Source organism: Macrobrachium nipponense, chromosome 11, assembly GCF_015104395.2.
Source record: "Macrobrachium nipponense isolate FS-2020 chromosome 11, ASM1510439v2, whole genome shotgun sequence".
NCBI lineage: Eukaryota > Metazoa > Arthropoda > Malacostraca > Decapoda > Palaemonidae > Macrobrachium > Macrobrachium nipponense.
In genome coordinates, this window is record NC_061087.1 from 33467323 (window position 1) to 33489241 (window position 21919).

Here is a 21919-nt window from a genome sequence, read left to right on the forward strand (position 1 = left end):
ACTTTCTTCTTGACTTTGTCAATCAACGTCACGTCTGGTCTGTTTGCACGTATCACCCTATCCGTTATTCTGATACCATAGTACCCTAGTAGGATCTTTGCCTGATCGTTTTCTATCACTCCCTCAGGTTGGTGCTCGTACCACTTATTACTGCAAGGTAGCTGATGTTTCTTGCACAGGCTCCAGTGGAGGGCTTTTGCCACTGAATCATGCCTCTTTTTGTACTGGTTCTGTGCAAGTGCCGGGCATTCACTTGATATGTGGTTTATGGTTTCATTTTTCGTATTGCACTTCCTACATATGGGAGAGATGTTATTTCCGTCTGTCATACTTTGAACATATCTGGTTCTTAGGGCCTGATCTTGTGCCGCTGTTATCATTCCTTCAGTTTCCTTCTTTAGCTCTCCCCTCTGTAGCCATTGCCAATTGTCATCGCTGGCTAGTTCTTTAGTCTGTCTCATGTATTGTCCGTGCATTGGTTTGTTGTGCCAGTCCTCTGTTCTTTCTGTCTTTCTCCTGTCTCTGTATATTTCTTTGGGTCTTCGTCTACTTTTATTAGTTCCTTATCTTCTTCCCATGAACACGTCTTTAAGCCACTCGTCTTCACTGGTTTTCAGATATTGCCCCAGTGCTCTGTTTTCGATGTTGACGCAGTCCTCTATACTTAGTAGTCCTCTCCCTCCTTCCTTTCGTGTTATGTATAGTCTGTCCGTATTTGCTCTTGGGTGTAGTGCTTTGTGTATTGTCATTTGTTTCCTGGTTTTCTGATCTATGCTGCGGAGTTCTGCCTTCGTCCATTCCACTATTCCTGCGCTGTATCTGATTACTGGCACTGCCCATGTGTTTATGGCTTTTATCATATTTCCGGCGTTGAGTTTTGACTTGAGTATCGCCTTGAGTCTCTGCATATATTCTTTCCTGATCGTGTCCTTCATCTCTTGGTGTTTTATATCTCCTCCTTCCATTATTCCCAGGTATTTGTATCCTGTCTCATCAATGTGTTTGATGTTGCTCCCATCTGGTAGCTTTATCCCGCCGTGGAGGAGTGGGTTAGGTCGTCAATAGACTTAAGTCAAGTTAAGCAACATTGGGGCTGGTCAGTCGTTGGATGGGTGACCGCTCTCCTCGGCGTTGATTCCTTGGGAAAGGATCTTTACCATAATTTCCTCAGTCTACTCAGCTGTAAATGAGTACCTATCCCTGATGGGGTAGGGTCCAGCTATGGGTTAAATAGCAAAACTCAGCAATGATGGAAAGAAATGATGGAATAAACGACAACGACGTAAATGGAACCTCTGGCAACAGAGGAGCTTCGTCCGGCAACCAGGTATTCAACCCAATTGTAGGGGAAGACGGTCAGGTACTTGGAGGTCGTCATCCAGCAACTGATCACCACAACGACAGTAATTTATTATTATTATTATTATTATTATTATTATTATTATTATTATTATTATTATTATTATTATTATTATTATTATTATTCAGAGCACCAACCTCATTCGTATTGAATAACCGAACTGGATCCACTGAAATACGTAACAGAAGGTAATAAGAAATCCAGAAAGAAGAGATCAATTATTGGGAAGGAAAAAATAAATTACTAAATGAATAAATAAATAAATAAATAAATAAATAAATAGACATAAAAACGCACGTAACGATAAAAACACATGAACTTTGTTTAGAGTAGTAATGCACTGCATCTTCGCTTGAACTTTTGAAATAAACATTCGAACGACATCCTCTAGAAGTGTGTTCCACAGTCCAACGGTGTGGAAGAAAGGACCTCTGGAATTCAGAAGTTTGGCACCGAGGCACATTAACTACATATTGGTGATACTGTCCAGCAAATCTGGTTGCTCTTGGTAAAAGAAGGGGATCAGGGATCAACTGCGAACGCGAAAGATCTCTGTTGAAATCCATCTTATAAAAAAATGACAAACAAGAGACCATTCGCCGATGGCCCAAGTCATACATGCCAATGTCAGGAAATGCCACCACGAACCACTCTACCTGAAACGGATAAAGCTCTGGTAGAAGCAGACATCCACTACGGAGAACAGTAGTCTAATAAAGGAAGAACCAATGACCTGCAGAAGGTTGCACTGATTTTATCACTTTATAAATATATGAGCCTTACGCACAATATCTAACTTTCGTGGGGCATTTGCTGAAACTTTCATTAGGTGTTTCTCAAAAGTAAGATTGAGCCTAAAGTTACTCCACGAGCTTCCGACTCATTCAACAGAGTCCCAGCCCCCCTGAAGAGAAGGCTGGGATGAAAATCTACTGATCAATGACGTTTTCGTTTCATTAGAGTTCAACCTCATACTCCACCGACTACACCACATCATTCACTAATCCGTTCCATGTTACGATAGAGACTAAGGGAGCTTTCATTTCTCATAAGTGGAGCTTTGACTACGTACACTCACGAGCGTTGCATCATCGGCACAGAACAATCTTATTATCGAGGCATGCAACCATATCACTTGTTTACACTAAAAATAACAGCGGGCCAAGAACACTACTTGTAGAAATCACGAAACAATAGGTCTTGGTTCGCTAAAGACCCCATCAGTAGCATATCCACCGACTCCAAGATTCTGAATTTCATAAAGAAATACCTTGTGATTTGCTAAATCGAAAGCAGCGTTAAAATCTATTTGAATGACTGCATCCAAAACCCTTATAAATTTTCGCTTGCAATGACATGCCTAATCTTAAAGAACATCGCAGCTACCCAACTTCTTCCTATTGGCATACTGGATATCAGCTAACAATACTTTAGATTCCTCATACTTATATAGTGGTTTAGAAATAAATTTTTCTGCAAGTTTGGAGAGCACGAGGAGAACAGGAATTGGCCTGAGGTTATTGCAGTCTGTAGATATGCCACGCTTTGGAACAAGCGTTGTATTATTAAGCTTGTGTTCACCCGAAAAAATACTACGTCGACCAAAAAATCTGCAGAATCTACTAATCTTGGGAAACATCGCAATAAAAATCTTTTCGAAAAACAAAGGGAGCAAACCCTCAGGATCTTGTCCACCCAAGCTTTCAAGATTAGCAATCATTTTTCTTACATCCCCAGATTGAAATGTAAATGTGAGAATAAGTTCAGGATGACAAGTATTAGGGAGAGGGACATCCTCAGGTGACTGACTGCCTGACTTCAAAAGCTCGATGAAACAGTTCACCCTTGAATCGATTGATTTAAGAATTAGGCTATGAAACCAAGCTCTAAACAGCGTTGAATAGAAAGGAGGAAGAAAGGAAGGGTGAATAGGCTAGGGGCCGAAGGGAGGCTGCAAACAACCTTTAGTAACGCTAATAGCGCACCAGGAGAGGTGCACTGACGGCACTACCTTTCGGGGTCATCTGCTTGTTAGGCAGTGCATCCGATTAATCATCCCTCTTTTCTAGTCTTTGTCGATTTCTTTGTTTCCGTCGCCAGGTGGCTGGTATTTAAATATATTATTTCTCCCACTGTCCATTGAGCTCATTTCGAGTCCTTCCAAAGGCGTTTGATGAAGGGAAGGTTATCAGCATTGTGTCTAGAAAAGGTAGATTATTACTGTTAAGAACAGAAACTGAAGGATTCTTGACTAAGAAAAATTAATGTTGACAGTTCTGTGAGGAATGAAAAATAAAGCATAACTCATGCCCTTATTGACTGAAGTTACACTGAATTATCTGAAAGCAAGTTTGTATTTTATCACTCACAATGATGATTCGATAGGATGTCTGGTCCTCGTTTTACCAAATTGGAAAGAGTACTTGAATGGCGGAGACAGCATTGGAATAAATTAAAGCTGTGAGAATCTGATGGCTATTTCCCTTTTCCCTAAAAGCATCGAAGGATGCTTTATATTGGGAAAGAAATAACAAGCGAATGCGAAAGGCAAACAGACAGAACCCATGTCTCTACAAAGTTCCTTTCAGATCATCGCCTTTGTAACAACAAAGATAGCAAAGGAACAAGTGAGAGCGCGAGGGCGTATCGGGGACACGATCTCAAAGCACAAGTGTCACAGACACTGGAGACATTTTATGGAACATTACATTTTGCGAACTGCGAAAGTTGAGGTATTTTTATGGCAGCTTCCCATTACCCGATGAATTCATTATTCAAAGTTTTAACAGGAAAAGGTTCACTGCCTCTTCCACGGCACTTGGAAGACAAAGTCAATGTGATACGAGTTCAATTATCTCGTAAAATCGCAGTATAGTTTAGCACGTCGATTGTCGATTAGTAAATGGATTTTTCTCATATTATTTCATATAGGTGCCTTTGTTAGGTAGCTTGAATGGTAAAACAATACACGTTAAATAAATTTGATTTACCTCCTTACTCTCACGGTACGGAAAGCACATTTCTGTAATAATCCTCCTTTTAACGAAATGCTTATGAAAAATACCACACTAAGGGCTGCCAAAGATTCGTGGAACAATCTATATTGATTACTTTTCGCACGACCAGAAAGTGGCTAAAGCAAAGAAAATATATTAAAAATAAAACTGTTGCTTTTAAAAAGTAATATTCATGAAAACACTAATGATTAAAATCTAAAGAAATAATAGACAAAAAACCAGAAATAAAAGAAATAAAAATGAAATAAGAGACCAAATTAATAATCGTAGTAAGACAATAAAAATGTATACCACCTAACTCTCCCGGTTACTCCCACACTCTTTCTGCTTGTTGGAATGACGACAATAAAAGGGATTAAAAGACTTCAACAGTTCGCAATGTTCAATTAGACTTCATTGCATACAAACAATCGTAATCACGTCTAATGGACTTTTCTTCGAATTCGGATCAAGGCTTAAACTGCACTTCGATCTGCATTAGTGATTTGCATTATCACCACATAACAAAACGAATAATTCTGAAAGCAACGGTGAGCAAAGGTAAGTGTTTTCATTATTTTGTCTGAGGCTGGGATTTTAAAGATGTAAAAGCGGGTTTTTATTTACGAAAATGAATGTTTTTCATTGCATCTTGGATAACCTTATATCTTCTTAGTTAATATGCTTATTAAATTTCACTTCTAAAACATAGGCATTGTGGTATCAGTCCGATTAGTAATTATGGTAAATGCACTGGCTACAGTTAACCAAAGACCTTAGGTTAATTATACACGCTGATTCACTTACATGGAATTTTATGAACTCGAAGCAACACGGAAGTTCAAAGTCAGTTTAGACTAATATCCAATACAAAAAAGTACCGTTGCATGTGTGTGTGTGTGTGTGTGTGTATGGACGTTAGTCTGTAATCCTTTTAATCTTGGGAATAAACCAAGATATCTAGAACAAGTTAATAATGCGCCGAAGAAACGTCGGCGCAATCGAGTTTTCTGTATAACGTATAATGCTGCATGAAACTCTCAGCCACTGCTCATGAAACTCTCAGCCGCGTGGCCAGGTGGTGCCCTGTGTTGTTGCTCTTATAGCGGTGCCAGACGCACGATCATGGCTAGCTTTAACCTGAAATAAAATAAAATTTATTGAGGCTAGAGGGATGCAATTTAGTATGTTTGATGATTGGAGGGTGGGTGGTCAACATACCAATTTGCAGCCTTCTACCCTCAGTGGTTTTTAAGATCTGAGGGCGGAAGGACAGGAAAAAAGACATTTCAATAGCATTCTTTTAAAGAAAATTAAAAAGGGGGATAATTTATATTGTGAATTTCCAGACACATAGGTATTATTTTTCCAGAATGTAATGAATATTTTTCCTGGTTCCTCAAATAGAGCCCAGTCCTACCAGACATGCTGTTCCATATACGTAGATAAGAAGAATTCTGAAATGCAGGTACGTACTCTTAAATTTCATTGTTGAAGGGAAAATGTATTGTAAGAAACTGTACTTTTGTAATTCTGTAAAGTTATATATGAATTACAGAAGAGAATTCCGTTTATAGTTTCTACCAGTTATGTAGCATTAATGTCTGAGAAAAGAATAGTATTCAACAAAGTATTATTTGTTGAATGACCAAACTGTTACTAGTCGTTTGCTCAAGATTTTGTAAATTATAATCTGTATAAATAGTGACTTTACTTCCTTTAAGAAAGAAAAATGGGGTTCAGCGTGTTGACATACAATAGTTGGCATCTATAGCAATAATGCACGAGATCTCCATACACTTGTAGGAATAAGAGAAAATTTCAACAAGAAATTAACCAACCCCAACAACAGTTCATAAATTATGTTACGTCTTTCTTTTACTCACTATAAACACAACCTTGCTTTCCACAATATCTTACACATATAGAATAGTAAACAGCAAATCAGTTCTACTTCGTAAAAAATCCATGTACTGCAGAAAAACAATCTTATTAAAATCCCAAGCAGAACTGTGAATTGACAGAAATACTACAAAATTCACTGAGCTGAAGGAGAACGTCCTAGTGAAATGTACAGGAAAGCTCACTGTTTAAATACAATTCCTCATAGAATTAAGAAAAGCAAAATGAAGGTCAAATGAATTTGGTATTAATCATTTCAGTTGGAGAATTCCTATTTCGACTATAAAAGTCGGTAAGTTTATTTTCAGCTTCTCTCTTTTTATGACACAGCAATTATCATTTTTCTCCTTTCTAGAAATGAGCTCAGTAAACAGCTAAGTCATGAAGAACAGAGCTATGGAGAGGGCATTTTATTTTCTCACCACTTCCGCAACTGCTATTGGGGTTACATGTCCCATAATGACTAAACTAAATATAAACCTTCTCGCCTTCGAGGTGAGAATTACCCAGGATCATTTGCTAAGTCTTAACCACCCTGTGGTAGGAGAGTAAGAATACTACCACCGTAGGTCCTGCGTGTCGTAAAAGGCGACTAAAAGGACAGCTGTTGCCTTGAAGTCGTACTTTTTTAGTAAAAGGCTAGGCTCACCCCCAATAACTGAGGAAAGGGAAACTGCTGCCTTGCTGTCTTACTGTTTAGTAAAAGACTAGGCCCATCGCCAATAACTGTGGAAACTGCTGCCTTGCAGGTGGACTTTTTAGTCAAAGGCGAGGCCCACTACTAATAACTGTGGTTGATGACAGCAAGGGCATGCAGTCGTAAAAACCTTGCCTGATGTTGTAAGGAAAGGCGCATCAGGCAACCGACCCCTTAGTGTCACGTCTTAAGTGTTCAATCGTTGCCTTTGTTTCACTTTTTCAAAATACCAGGAACTTTTTTCAGTTTTTTTCTGCAAATGGAAAAAGAAACCCACAAGATTACTGAGTACACCTTGTTTATTTGTGAGTTTTAAGTAAATCTCTATGTAAATACTTACAAGTGAACAAGTTATACTCAGTAATGTTATGGGTGTCTTCTTTCAATAATAATAATAATAATAATAATAATAATAATAATAATAATAATAATAAAATAATAATAATAATTAAAAATGGTCTTGCTCCCGTATCTATCATTATCATGAAAACTTGCATCCCGTCACTACTGTTGTGTTTTTCATTTATGCCTTCCTGCAAATATAAAGTAATTTAGTGATATCTCTCTCTCTCTTCCCTACGCCCCCTCCCCACCCCCTTCCGTCTCTCGATAACTCATCAAACAGACAATGCATACATCAAATGAATTTATCACAATTATGGATTCAAAAGGAATATTATGGAGGGAAATATGAATAATGCCCCCCATCCATTTTAATTCTAAAACAATTTCCATGACAAAATACAGATAAACTCTTCATTGTTGAAAGATTTTTCGATTTAGATTTAAATAACGATCCCATTGATGTGATGTCAATCGACTGTAAATATCGGGAACCTATTCTACTGAACTATTACTGAAATCCTGAATTTTTATAGAATTTAAAATGATTCTTGTTGTTCTTATCGTAATCAGTGTTAACAGTATCGTGGTCTTCTCTTTTAAACTTTTGTTCCTAGGATAATCAAATGTTTTTTTTAAGTAAATTTGTCTTTCTAGTTCTTCCACAACAAGTATGGACGTAGATTATGGATAACGCGATCGAAACAAATCTAGGATTGGAATCTCACTGTGATCATTTAAGCTTTATTTATTCTTAATCTTTTCTTTATTATGATCCTTCATTTTGTCTGTTTGGAAATTGAAGTTACTTCCCTCTAATCGACAGAAAGGGAAGAGACAGAATGGACGAGAAAATGTTACTCGAGAAATCTTTACTTTACCTCGGAATTGACTGGAATTCTTTTAAGAAATTTTGCAAGTAACATTCGGCAGTCCCAGAGATTGTGGCATCGCTATAAATCCTTTCTAAAAGTAATCTAAATATAATTTTCATTCTCTTTCTCATTACAATTATCTTAAGCTAATTTTTGTCTAAGAACTTATCCGTGTTATCCGTAACTTGGTCCTTCGTATCAGGCCATCGTCGTAGTTTAAGTGTTTGTTACAGAGATGACAAAATCGAGAGAGATTTGCAATATACACGAACTGTCGCGCTGCTGTTTTCGGTAAAGATCATATGATTAGAAAAAGATATATGTAAAAAAGTGGAGATGTTCTTGATGCCTCTCTTTTTCTCTTAACTTAAAATCTCCAAAGTATGTTAACAAGGGATGTTCATCCACGTGAACGTGAACTGAGGCATAAAACCTCTCACTTTCCTCCCATTTCTAGAGCTGTTGCTTAGCGACGAGAGCACTTCGCAGAACATAAGGCCAAAATGATGACTTCCAGGTTTTATGAAACGAGTTCTTCTAAAATATTGCCTTCTTATCTCTGCCATGTAATAAGATTCCTGCTGAAGATGGCCACATTTTCCACTCCCACTCGTTTGGCGAAGACATTCTCCATGGTGCGTTACCTTTTATAGTCCTCTTATCCGTTGTCTCATTTATTACTGAACCTTCTGCCGCAAATTCCGTCTGTATCTTCCAGGTTTCATGGGATTTGAAACGCTTAGTTACATGGGGAATGCCGAGCATTAAAAAGAAGTGAATTATTTAGATCACAGGGAAACTTCATTTGGGCATTGGAACAAATAATAAAGTATGCACGAGATCTACTTACATTAACTTTCCTTTTAGCATTACAGTGTCCTCATTTGTTTTTCCTTCTGAATAAAAACGCTCATGGCACTCAGAGAGAAGCTATCCTTAGGTAACAAAAATGTATATCATAAAAATTTATTTCAATATGTCATATACTTCTTGTATGGAAATCCACGGAGTTTCTCTTATCTTAAACTTCGAGGCAAATTCACATAGGCTGCTCAGGAGTTGCAATGCAGCCCTAACTTACATTTACTCACAGAGTGGATAATGTTAGAGGGGGCCTTTTGCCAAGTATGATCATTTTCATGATATGACAGCTAATTCATATTTACACATTTATGATGGCATCGCCAGTATTTTCTAATCAGTATATAGAAAAAGTAACACCAAAATATAGCTCTCAGTCAGATAACAGGAGATAATATTGTCAAAAGAATAAGATAAGTTTTAATTTCTACATCAAAATGCAATTTCCTACTCATTTTATTAAATTCTGCGCAACATTTTGCTTCTGTTACTGATTTTGTTTTTATAATTCATATTTCTTTCTATTTTAACTGATTAATCTTCGAAGGGGGAATGCTTAAAGAAACAGATTAATTGGAGTAATATACATGATGTATGCATGCTCGTAAAGGTCAGTATATATGTTTCTCTCTCTCTCTCTCTCTCTCTCATCTCTCGCCTCTCCCCTCCCGGCGGGCTGCGTCTCTCTCCTCTCCCTCCTCTCTCTCTCTCTCTCTTTCTTTCAGGACAAAACAACAGTAAAATCGCATTTCCCACAGGATCACAGAACACTCCATAGACCCAGACATGACTTCTCTGCCTTTGAAGATATTTGAGGTCACTGGAAGCTTAGTTCTCCCGGAAACGAAATGCAGATTGCATGATCCTTTCATTCATCCATTTTGGTTTATGTTCCCCCAGGTTATGGAACTCGACCATACCAAAATGTTTGAGTCCCGCCATTCCAGTATTACTTTGAATACTCTTATACATGGGCTTATGTATTCTGTCCCAACAGAGCTCTCTATTATTACATCACAGTTGAAGGCTACAGACACCCAACCATGAATGTGGTCTTTGTTGTCCAGCAGTTTCGGCTACCTATTTGAAATTTTGATAAAGGGTGTCTGCTTGTAAGGATTGTATTTCTGCATTTTATTTTCATTATTTGGCGAGATGGACATTGTTTCACAAACCGCAGAACTGTCTAAATAACTTCGAGAAAGGAACTATTAAAAGTTTTGTGGAATATTAAAATCTTTTCGACTAAAATGGAGGCAATTAGTCGATCCATATTTCAAGCTAGGTTTGGAAAGCATGCGCAAATAACGAAGGCATATCCCACGCAGAGTCAGTTTATCAGTTATTGCATAAATTATGGGGTCAGTAATTTAGAAAAACACTGTTGATGATTTTCACGGGATATTTATGTGCTACTAAAATAAACGAAAACTTTTTCACTGCTAATTCTAGCGGACGTGGATCATTCAGGTGGTGGTAATATATAAAGAATTGTAATCACTATTAATCACGGTGCCCAAGTTTGCAAATTTATTCAATATTAGTCGTAATTGGGATTTTTTCTCGCTTTTCGCTGTTTTGGGGCATAAAAGTGACCTTTCTTTTATCAGCAAAAGTACAAGAATATTTACTGGCAGTAGCTAATTACTCTTAAATGAGACCAAACAGACTTATGAAACTCAGTGATCAACTTACAAAAATACATGCAGCTATACTAACCATTTAGGATATAATAATAAGTGTAACATATATCGCATATATCGGCGAGGTCTGTTTTACTTAATAGATTGAGGTTTTACGGTCCCTTTAAAAGAGATGAGATGGTTTCAGTTCTTTATCACAGCTTCGATGATACTTGATTTAACGGTGTCCAAAAACTTATTTCTCCTAGAATTCATCCTAAAGGATTCTCGGAAAGCATTTTGACTCCTTGGGACAAATGCCCACTCCAATATCTTAAGATTTCCTGAAAGTTTCAGGAACGCTTGGCTCCTTTTTACCATGTCTGGACATCAAACCTACATTCAACACAGACCTTTTCCGGTATTGAGACTAATTGCCATGATTCTTCCGTTCTAAGCAAATCCTTTATCGGCGAGTTGGTAGCCTTAAACAAACGTGTGCCTAGTGCTTGCCATGAAGGCAAATAAAAAAAATCAGTCAAATTATTTCGTATATTTTCCATTCTTAAAGGAAAATCTATAAAGAACTTCACGAATGTCTTTAAATGAGTGAATGAAAAGCCTCACAGAATCTTTGGCACCCCCTCACACCATAAAATTAGGGAAAATGTTCTTGGTTAGGTTAGATCTGACTCTGAAATAAGGGCATTAACATGTAAGCCTCATAAAGTGTAATATATATATATATATATATATATATATATATATATATATATATATATATATGAATGAATAATCATCACACCGTGATTCATATAAATTATTCGAACTACAATTGTCCTTTAATATCTAATTCGCTCTACCTCGGAAATAATATATTTTCATATATGTAAACCGAAAGGGAATTTTTTAGGTGATAATAATCTTGTCCTCTTATGGGTTCGAACCACCGTCCAGCGGACAGAGACGAAATCAAGACGTCAGTGACGTTCGATTCGGCTAACAAGTGAGGTTATAAGTTTATACCGGTTCCGACCTTACAAATCACCGTCGAACTCGGTTATTCGTAATTAGAATCGATATCCAATCCCCTCTACCATGTTAACAAATTCGAATGTTTGACGAACATAACCATATTATGAATAATTATCACATCACCGTGATTCATATAAATTATTCGAGCTACAAATGTCCTTTAATATCTAATTCGTTCTACCTCGGAACTGATATATTTTCATATATCAATTCCGAGGTAGAGGGAATTAGATATTAAAGGACATTTGTAGCTCGAATAATATATATATATATATATATATATATATATATATATATATATATATATATATGTGTGTGTATATATATATAAAGTAAAAATTAGGTTGTTTAGATCATAAACAAATGGTCAAATTAGCAATTCAAACAAGTTAAAAGAGAGAATTATTCAACGATTTGGTGATTGATCATTTAAACCTGTCTCTGAATTTGGACTGTTGTGAAACAATATGAAGGAATAAAGGCTCCAATTTATATATACACTGACTGATATTGAAGTTCTTTTGTTTGCTAAAAAAAAAACCAAAACCGTATGCAAAGCTGTTTCTAACAAATTTCTTGCACAATCATATCTTTTTTCCGTTGAATAATGGTCCCTCTGTTTTGTGTTTGTTCCGAGGAAAGAACAGCCGGAAAAAAAAAGACACAACGTGTTCAAAGATACCACAACTTTTTAGTACCATTATAAATTAACAGTGTGTGACAACAGTGTTATTGAGAGGTATTGTAAGTTTGCGTTTACACAACCTGGGTACATCGGGAATGGGAAACTGGGAAACCCCTTGATTCCCTTATCGATATCTTTTCCTATTTGTCCCAGGTAGAATTTGCCATATTTACAAGGTATTTTGTAAGCCACGCCTTCTTGTTGTTTGAGGCTGTTGCAAATAACTGTCTTTCCTACTGTGTTGGAGTAAGAAAATACCACTTTAAAGTCTAATAATCTTAGAGGATAAACAATGTCACTGAATGAAGGGTGGAAAGGGAGAACCAGAGTATTACTCACATCATATTCCTTTTTACTGTTTGTGCTATAATAAGTTTGTTTAGCTAAGGATAAACATTCCTCTATTTCCCTGATCGAAAAGTTGTTTTTCATGCCTATTCTGGTGATAATACTAATCTCCTCGTCTAAATATTCAGTTATTTGCAACAGCTCCAAACAAGAAGGCGTAGTTTACAAAATACCTTGTAAATATGGCAAATTCTACCTGGGACAAACAGGAAAAGATATCGATAAGAGAATTTCAAAACATCGATATTGTGTAAGAACAAATTCTCCAAAAAGGGCTGTTAATTTACATGTACAAAATTGTGGCTGTCCTATCCTTTGGAACAAAACAGAGACATTATTCAAGGAAAAAGATATGAATGCAAGAATTTGTTCGAAATAGCTTGCATGTTTTAGCAAACAAAAGAACTTCAATATCAGTCAGGGCATATATAAATTGGACCCTTTATTCCTTCATATCGTTTCCCAACAGTGCAAATCAGAGAAAGGTTTAAATGACCAATCACGAAATCGTTGAGTAGCTCTCTCTTTTAACTTGTTTGAACTGCTAATTTGACCATTTGTTTATGATCTAAGCAACCTAATATTTACTTTGACAATTGTTATGTTAATTTAATTTTTCTTGTGGGAAAGTGTTTATGAATTTTTGTATATACTCATTCTGTTTAGTTAAAATAAAGCTCTTGAAGAGGTGGAAGGCGAAATTATCGAGCTACTAGTCTACTAGAGTCTTTTATTCTCTCTTTTCTCTTGTGGACTATATTGACATATCTCATCTTCGTGTTATGAAGATTATATATATAATATATATATATATATATATATATATATATATATATAATATATATACATATATATATATATATATATATATATATATATTTATATATGAATAACTTGATCACGAAAGTATATTAAAACGTGATGCGATGTAAATTAAAATAAAAAAGGGTCCCGAAAACAGGACCGGAAAGTACTTGGTCCTGATCTCGCTTTTTCATTTTTTTTTCCTTTCGTGGCAAAAAACCTTATTATGTAAATTTAGATATATATATATTTATATAAAAAATATTTATTTATATATTTAGATATATATATTATTATATATATATATATATATATATTATATATATATATATATATTATATATATATGAAATAACTTGATCACGAAGTATATAAAACGTGATGCTATGTAATAAATAAAGGGTCCGAACAGGACCGGAAAGTACTTGGCTATCTCGCTTTTTCATTTTTTCCTTCGTGGCAAAAAACCTTTATTTATATATAGATATATATATATATTTATATATATATATATAGTATATATTATATATATATATATATATATATATATATATATATATATATATATATATATATATATATATATCTTCAAAGCGAACTTTACACAGACATCATACAAGAAATATTCCGTTTGAATATTTGCGTGTGGCATTTAACAGTAACCAGTTTACCTTAAGGTACCTTAATAACCAGATATTTGAAGTTTAGCAACCAATTATATAATTCTTAATAGTATTTTAAGAATACACTTCCCACACACTTCAAAGATATAGCAAGACATCCTTACTGAAGCTATAGCGAAGTTTCTCTTTATTACGTAGCTAAAGCTCTTGCCATTATTTAAACGAACGGACCTAGTCTTATCATGATATTCTCTTAAGATACTAAGTCATATCGCGAACGTTTTACTTTAACATTAAATTAGAGCGGGAATAACCTGAAAGACAACAGCCTTAAAAAAGGTCGAATAAATGCAGTCCGTTTCTTCGGTGTAAAGAATGCAACAATAGATACTACTGTACATTATAAAAAAACGCGTTTTCTTAAAATTTATATAACAGTAATAATATGAGGGTAAATATAGTGAATAAATACCACACACGCATAGGTTAGAACAACACAGAACCTCCATTCAGTCTCCGACTTACAAGTCACACAAGGGTAGATATACTACTATGAGATTCAGGCTCTCTGTAACACGGTTTTTTGGACTTTGCTCCTTGTCAAAGCATCGGATGTAGCTGAAAGTTGACATATGTATATTTTACAACCACACACAAATTTTGTCAGCATTATCAATAACCTAAACCCGATAGTTTTGATTTTTATAGAGTAAAAATGAACTAGCCGACGCCATGGCCAATGATTACGAGATAAGAGTCGAAAAACATTCATTACGTAATCAAGGTAAACAAACACATTTTGACTAAATGTCGCCCCGCCCATCCACCAGACAGAAATGCCATCGGCTCTGAAACCCAAAGACTTTATGAATGGCGGAACGATACATAGATCAGTGCTAGCGTAGTAATACTACTGTAGCAGTAGTGCCGCAACAGTATAGCAGTAATATACATGAATTAAACGTTTAGACCAACTGCTGGGATCCTTGAGGATCATTTAGCACTTCTTACAACTACTCGAGAAATTAGTTTTTATAGCCAGAAGTTAAATTTTCTAATCCAACAATGCCCATGGTAGCCTTCAGTGTTATCCTGAATTATAACGAGGCGAAAGTGGGTGGAACCTCATGAAGTCACCATTCTGACGATAATTATTGGTGAAGGTTTAAAGCCAGTATACGGTACCGGCTATTTTTTTTTTCAGTAAATAGGTAGATAGCCAATAAATAAAAATTGCTTGACAATGGATATAGCAGTTATCAAATCAAGCTTGTCTACTATGTTTTTGGTAATTACCAACTATTCCTACATCTTGCAATCCTTGATTGTGACCTATAAAGTAGACTAATTTAATTAGGAAACTATTTGGGAGTTAGACTAATAAAATCGAAGTGTTTTTGTATTTATTAACATATTTGTTGTTTGTTCATTATGAAATTAATTTTCAGTGGAGAGGTTCCAGAGTTCATAAAGGTGTACTGCTTTGCTTGTATTTAAATTTGTATGTCATTGTTGCCAGAGGTTTAGCCTTCGTTACGTATAGCCAATCATCCATCGAGAAAGAGGGAAGAAATGATGTCATAAGTTACGTAACGAGTGCGTTCGAAACCTTTTCTCTGAGTAAGTTGGCCCGTCTTCAAAAAAGGTCACTTTTACATTAGAAGTACCAAATTTATTCAACCTACGTAGTGCAGAATACACTCAAAATTTATGTGTTGATATAATATGTATTCTGAATAAGCGTTATATTTATGAAATGCATAGATAAAAAGTTATTGAGAAAAAACCGTGTTACAGAGGCCCTGAATCTCATAGTAGTATTATGTTTCATTGGTACAGACAAACACCAGCCTTGAAAGATGGTCCACAGCAGCGCGGTTCATTAAACGTCGTGAAAACTACGACTTTATATCATTACTAATACACAATTCCATTTTTTGCATTCTGTTGTGTCACAGAGGTGTCTTTGATCACTGGGTTCCTCCCCATAGTTAGTCTTATACTACATTCTATGATAATATTCTTTTTAGCAATGCACATTTATTTAATCATATACATGAATATAGATTTTACTCATATATCACAACATGTGGTAATAAAAACAAGCAGGTAAGAGTACACAATATTATATATATATATAGTATTATTATAATATTATATATATATATCGATATATATGTATAACTACATTCATATATATACAAATATTATAAATACACACACATACACACACACACACATATATATATATATATATATATATATATATATATATATATATATATATATATATATACACGAACACATACATACACACACGCGCGCAAATATATATATATATATATATATATATATATATATATATATATATATATATATATATATACGCTGAAACCATTTCCATGATGTTTTAATTTTTGGTTTTAATGGATAAATGTTTCGTTTGACGTATCTGAAATCACATTTCCACGGCCTGTGTATTTTTGACGTTATTAGAGAACGTAATTGGCGGAAGCTTTGATGTCTCTCTCTCTCTCTCTCTCTCTCGTCCTCTCTCTCTGTTACTCATTCCAATTCTCTAAATATGAAGTCTGAGTCCTTGCTTACGATGCGATGAGAACAGAATCCTGTCAACAATGTTAGCGAGTAGAGGCACCGGAGTCGTGCATCATGGTTAATGAATTTTGAATAGTGCATCCCATCAATTATTATGCAGTCGTAACATCAAATGCCGATGTTCATATTTGAATAATGGACGTACATTATTCTGATAATAATACTTGGTCTTCCTTGAGAGAGATTAACCGCTTGCATAATTACTTTAATTTTGTAAATTTAGAAAGTTTGAAAACTACTCTGTTTTTTGCTTGTAACTATATAAAAAAAATGATGTGCATTTTAACTATGTAGAAAAATTTGTCCCAGCAACCTTTTAGCTTAAAAGGTTTGGATGAAATGTTATCCTATTCCGGTAAACGTTTTTTTCTATTTTCATAATTTTCTTCTGCTATCACCCTTCTCTCCAGCTTCACCCTTATCATTTCCATTGACTGTGCATTTCAGGGCCGCGTCTAATTGATTTTCGTCGATAAAATCTTACCAAGGCATCAGATATGGATCATATTTTGGAAATAGCTTTTTGAAGTCACAGCCTAATTGGGAAAAATATGCAGTGACGTCTAATGTGGAGAATTAAGGCACTTATCATAGTAAATCACAGAGATTAAAAGGGAAACTCAGCTAAATTTAGTAAGCACTCAGAGAGAGGCTAGTTGTGACTTCAACTATGACATCAGACGTAATAGCAGAGTTACCAGTGGTATGATAATGATCGTAGAAACACAAATATTTGACCCTCTTGAACAATAAGCATTAAGGGAAAGGCTAAGCAAATCATTGTTGAGAATGACGATAATATTAGTTTCCATTGATGATACCACGGGTAATGAATAGAAATTTGGTATATACACATATGACAATATTATAGCAAAGGAATTTGGTAAATTTACATGTGGCAATATTACCATTTTCATTGTACAATAATTCTACATTGACTATAGGAATACATAGCATTTATGACACCATTTCTATTTATCCTTTGACTATCAGTCATACAAAACCAGTGTAATTGGTAAAATACATTCATACTGAAATGAAAATGCGATCATTTAGAGGTGTTTGGTACGATATTTTGGCCCGATATACCTGGTAACCCTGCTTAATAGTCATCACCGCCGACGACAGGCGAGGGCAGCCGATCATTCATAGGTCAAAGCCAGGTTATACGTCACAGCCGTTTCACCAATGTCAAGCCTAGCAAACTGTCCTCGTGGCTGCAAGGCTGCTTTCGTGTTGCGTGTTTTTGCAGTATGCAACAAAGAAAAGAACAGTATGCGGCATATTATAAATATTAACAGGTAAGTGGCTAATAAGGCGATACACAAGGACTAAACGATTTTGATAAGAGAGCAAAGGGGACCTTTATAGGAGTAATACTCTAATGACATGTATGAATAAAATGATAATACAAATATTTCATTTATATCAAGGCCTTTCTAACTTTTCAGGCCAAGAATAAACAATGGCCGAGTTACTTAACTGATAAACTAACTCTCTGACTAGCTGGAACGACCATTTTTAACAACTTACCTATTCTACTGACCTCATTATACACACACACACACACACAACACACACACACACACACACACACACACACATATATATATATATATATATATATATATATACTAATAACTGTAAATGAATATTAATGAGATTATTATCATTATGAATATAATTATCAATATTTTACATGGCCGTGTGCATAGGAACAACAATGTTATATAATGCATTTTTATTCATTGGCTAATTACTGGTCTTTATCGACACAGGCCCTACGACCGTGTGGCAAATTTCGTGGGTATCTGAACGATACTTTGCTTATCCTTGAAACTCCGGGGTAACTATGGTTTTCACAGAGAGGGTGTAAATAAGGCTTGGTTTGTTTGTTTGTACGGTGTTTTTACGTTGCATGGGACCAGTGGTTATTCAGCAACGGGACCAACGGCTGTATGTGACTTCCGATCCACGTCGAGAATGAACTTCTATCACCAGAAATACACATCTCTCACTCCTCAATGGAATGCTCGAGAATCGAACTCGCGGCTACCGAGGTGGCACGCCAACACCATACCGATCACGCCACCGAGGCGCTTGATAAGGCTTGGTGAATATTTCAAGTTACAAGAAACGTGAATTGCGCCATGGAACTGTACTACACAATTAATATTCCCATTTGATGCTCTTCCCTTATTGTACTTTATTTAGGAGTTTGAGTGTGTGAAACAATATAAGATTTCCGTTTACTGTTGTTAGTACTATTGAATGAGTCTTCATTCTTAAAATATATGGGCGGGGTTACCAGTCAAGTACGTCATACTACAGTAGCAATGAGTAGGAGGAGCTTTAGTAATGACGTTTCACTAGCCTCTATCTGCGAGCCTGCTGCATTTAGCTAAATTTGCATTTAAATTCCTTTGAATTACTCTGATAAATGCCTTAATGACCAACATTAGACATCAATGCATATTTTTCCCAATTAGGTTGTGGCTTCAAATAGCTCTTTCCAAAATATGATCCATATCTGATGCTTTGGTAAAATTTTATCGACGAAAATCAATTAGACACGGCCCTGAAATGCACAGTATGTCAGACATAATCACTTTTCTTTTCACTTATCCCTCTTCCGCTGGCTTAGGGAAGCTTAGGGGCAAAATCAGTTTCTTTCATTTTGTATTTATCTTGCTTTGCTGTTTCTCATCTTCCGAGAAAGGGAAAAAACTATAATCCACTTGATTGCTTAGTTGTATTGCCAGACATCATAAAAAAATTTGTTTAATGAATTTATTTGATCCAGTTTTTGGCAATTTATCTGCATTTGATTTAGTCTGCTTATTTTCTGATTGTTTCTCAAGGTTTGAGGTGTTCCAGTTTACTCATACATGACGTCAGTATTCTTAAAAATAAAAGAGAAGACAGATTCGAATAATGGCGAGACATTTCCTTTTCAGATTTCTTTAAAAGAAAACTATTGAGATGGCTGCTTGTCTGTCCGTCCGCACTGTTCCTCTCCGCCCTCAGACCTTAAAAACTACATAGCAAATTGCAGTCCTTTAGGCTCAGAAGTTTTTATTTAATTTAAGGTTGACGTCAGCCACGATCGTACGTCTGGCAATGTTATAGGTGCCAACAACACAAGGCACCACCGCGCAGTGGCTGAGAGTTCCATACAGCATTATACGCTGTACAGAAAACTCGATTGCGCCGGAGAAGCTACGGCTCCTTTTTTACTTTATTTATCGATTTTTTTTTTATTTTTTACAGAGCTTAACACTTTGAGTACGAAGGGGCTCAGTTGTTACCCTTGGGGGCGAGAGACTCCTCAAGTTGGAAGATCACGACAGTAAATTGGCTCTGACCGAACTGTGTTTCTCATCACGTCGGCGGAGGCGGTGATGTCGTCCACCGAATTCTATCTGTGCGATTGGTAGACTGATAACCCATGGACAGGTGACCAAATAATTCTGGTCACTATGTGATGTGGTGATGGGCTCAAATAACCAATCGGTGACCCATTCAAGTGACGAACTTGCAGCGAACATCGGTGAAAACTTAACGATTTGTTGGCATGGAAACCATATCAATATTCAGTTTTATATATATAAAAAGATTATTCTATTACCCTATTTTTTTCGGTGTCGATGATGACCTTTGTTGTTACGGTATCAGATAATTAAATATGAAATCAATCAGTCAATCTCCGTTTTTAACAAACGAAGCCTAACAAATATGCAAAAAAGTTTCAGTAACAAAATATAATAATAAACATTGTCTCCTCTAAAGTATGACAGGGTTTACAACTCCCATCTGAATGTAAAGCTATCTACCTGTCTGGCTGAAAAGGATATATAACGTCTTATGTTCTTCAACAAATAATTTTTGCTTGCACTCGCGTTCGTTTTTTCTTCATCTAACCTCTCTGGTGACTATTTGGTATTTCGGAGCAATTCGTCAGGTTTTTCTGTGGTTGCTATTGGTTTTATTCTAAGAAGCATTTTGCTATTCATCGCCTCATTAGCTTTGAAAATCAAAAAAGAAAATTTTTTTTCCCCCAATTTCATTTTTCGATTTTAATGAGAAAATTGTATGTACGTAAGAATCTTCATACGCTGTGTAAGATGGTGCTTTGCTTTGCTTGACGTCTTCATGAGCTTTTATTTGGTTCTACTTCATATCACTCCTTTAGCTGAACGTCCTGCAGCAATTTCCGCTGTTCTCATATCGTAAAAACAACAGTCCTTTGTCTGGTAAAGCTTTCACTTTCATCATTTATTTTTATTGCAGCCATCGTTTCGCTCTAAGTTTCGTGCATGTCGTTTTCGCTCGAGATGAAACTCAATAATTGCCTTAGCTCAATGAACGTATGGCTTGCATGTTCCTTTTTTCTATACAGATATTGCAAACTTCCGCTTCTGACGTCACATCGAACAAAGTCTGTCAGACAAAGTTCGACCGTATGGACGGGGCTTTACTATATAATATTTGTGTGCCAGTGTATGTGTACATGTAAGAGTTACATTATACCGAGACCACCTAAATATACATCTATTTCCGGTAGCCTTCCTTATACGCTGTATACCTACAGAAAACTCGATTGCGCCGAGGAAACGTCTTGGCATTTTTTCGTTTATTGCTCTGATATCTGACAGTTCAATCGCTGTGGAGACTCCTGAATGCCCATGAAAAGATATACAAACAACCGCAGCGAGTCAGGCGCTGTCTTATCGTAAACAGGTGATTGAAATATATAAGCTGTCGTCATAGCTTTCTGTGCACGGTAACGAAAAATTAAATGCACTGTTGGAGTAGACATTTCAGTAGCTTATATATTCTCAATTATTATGTTTCGATGTCTTACTGTGATAACTTTTCTGAGCATTTTTTGCGCTACATGTCAAAGAAAAAAAAAAGGCGCATCGTAATTTATACGAAATCTATTCCTTGCTTTCCGTTGCATCTTTCCCGCATGAAAATCCAATTGGAGGCTCCTCCGGTTGCTCCTTCGTGCTTTTCTTTTCGCACACGACCTCTCATTGCAAACTTTCTTTGGGAAACAAGAAATGAAAATATTTCAGAAACATCGCGTGTATCCAGTGGAAAAGAAACAAGAAGTTGCCCGGAGAAAAATTCCATTTTCTGGTTGGATAT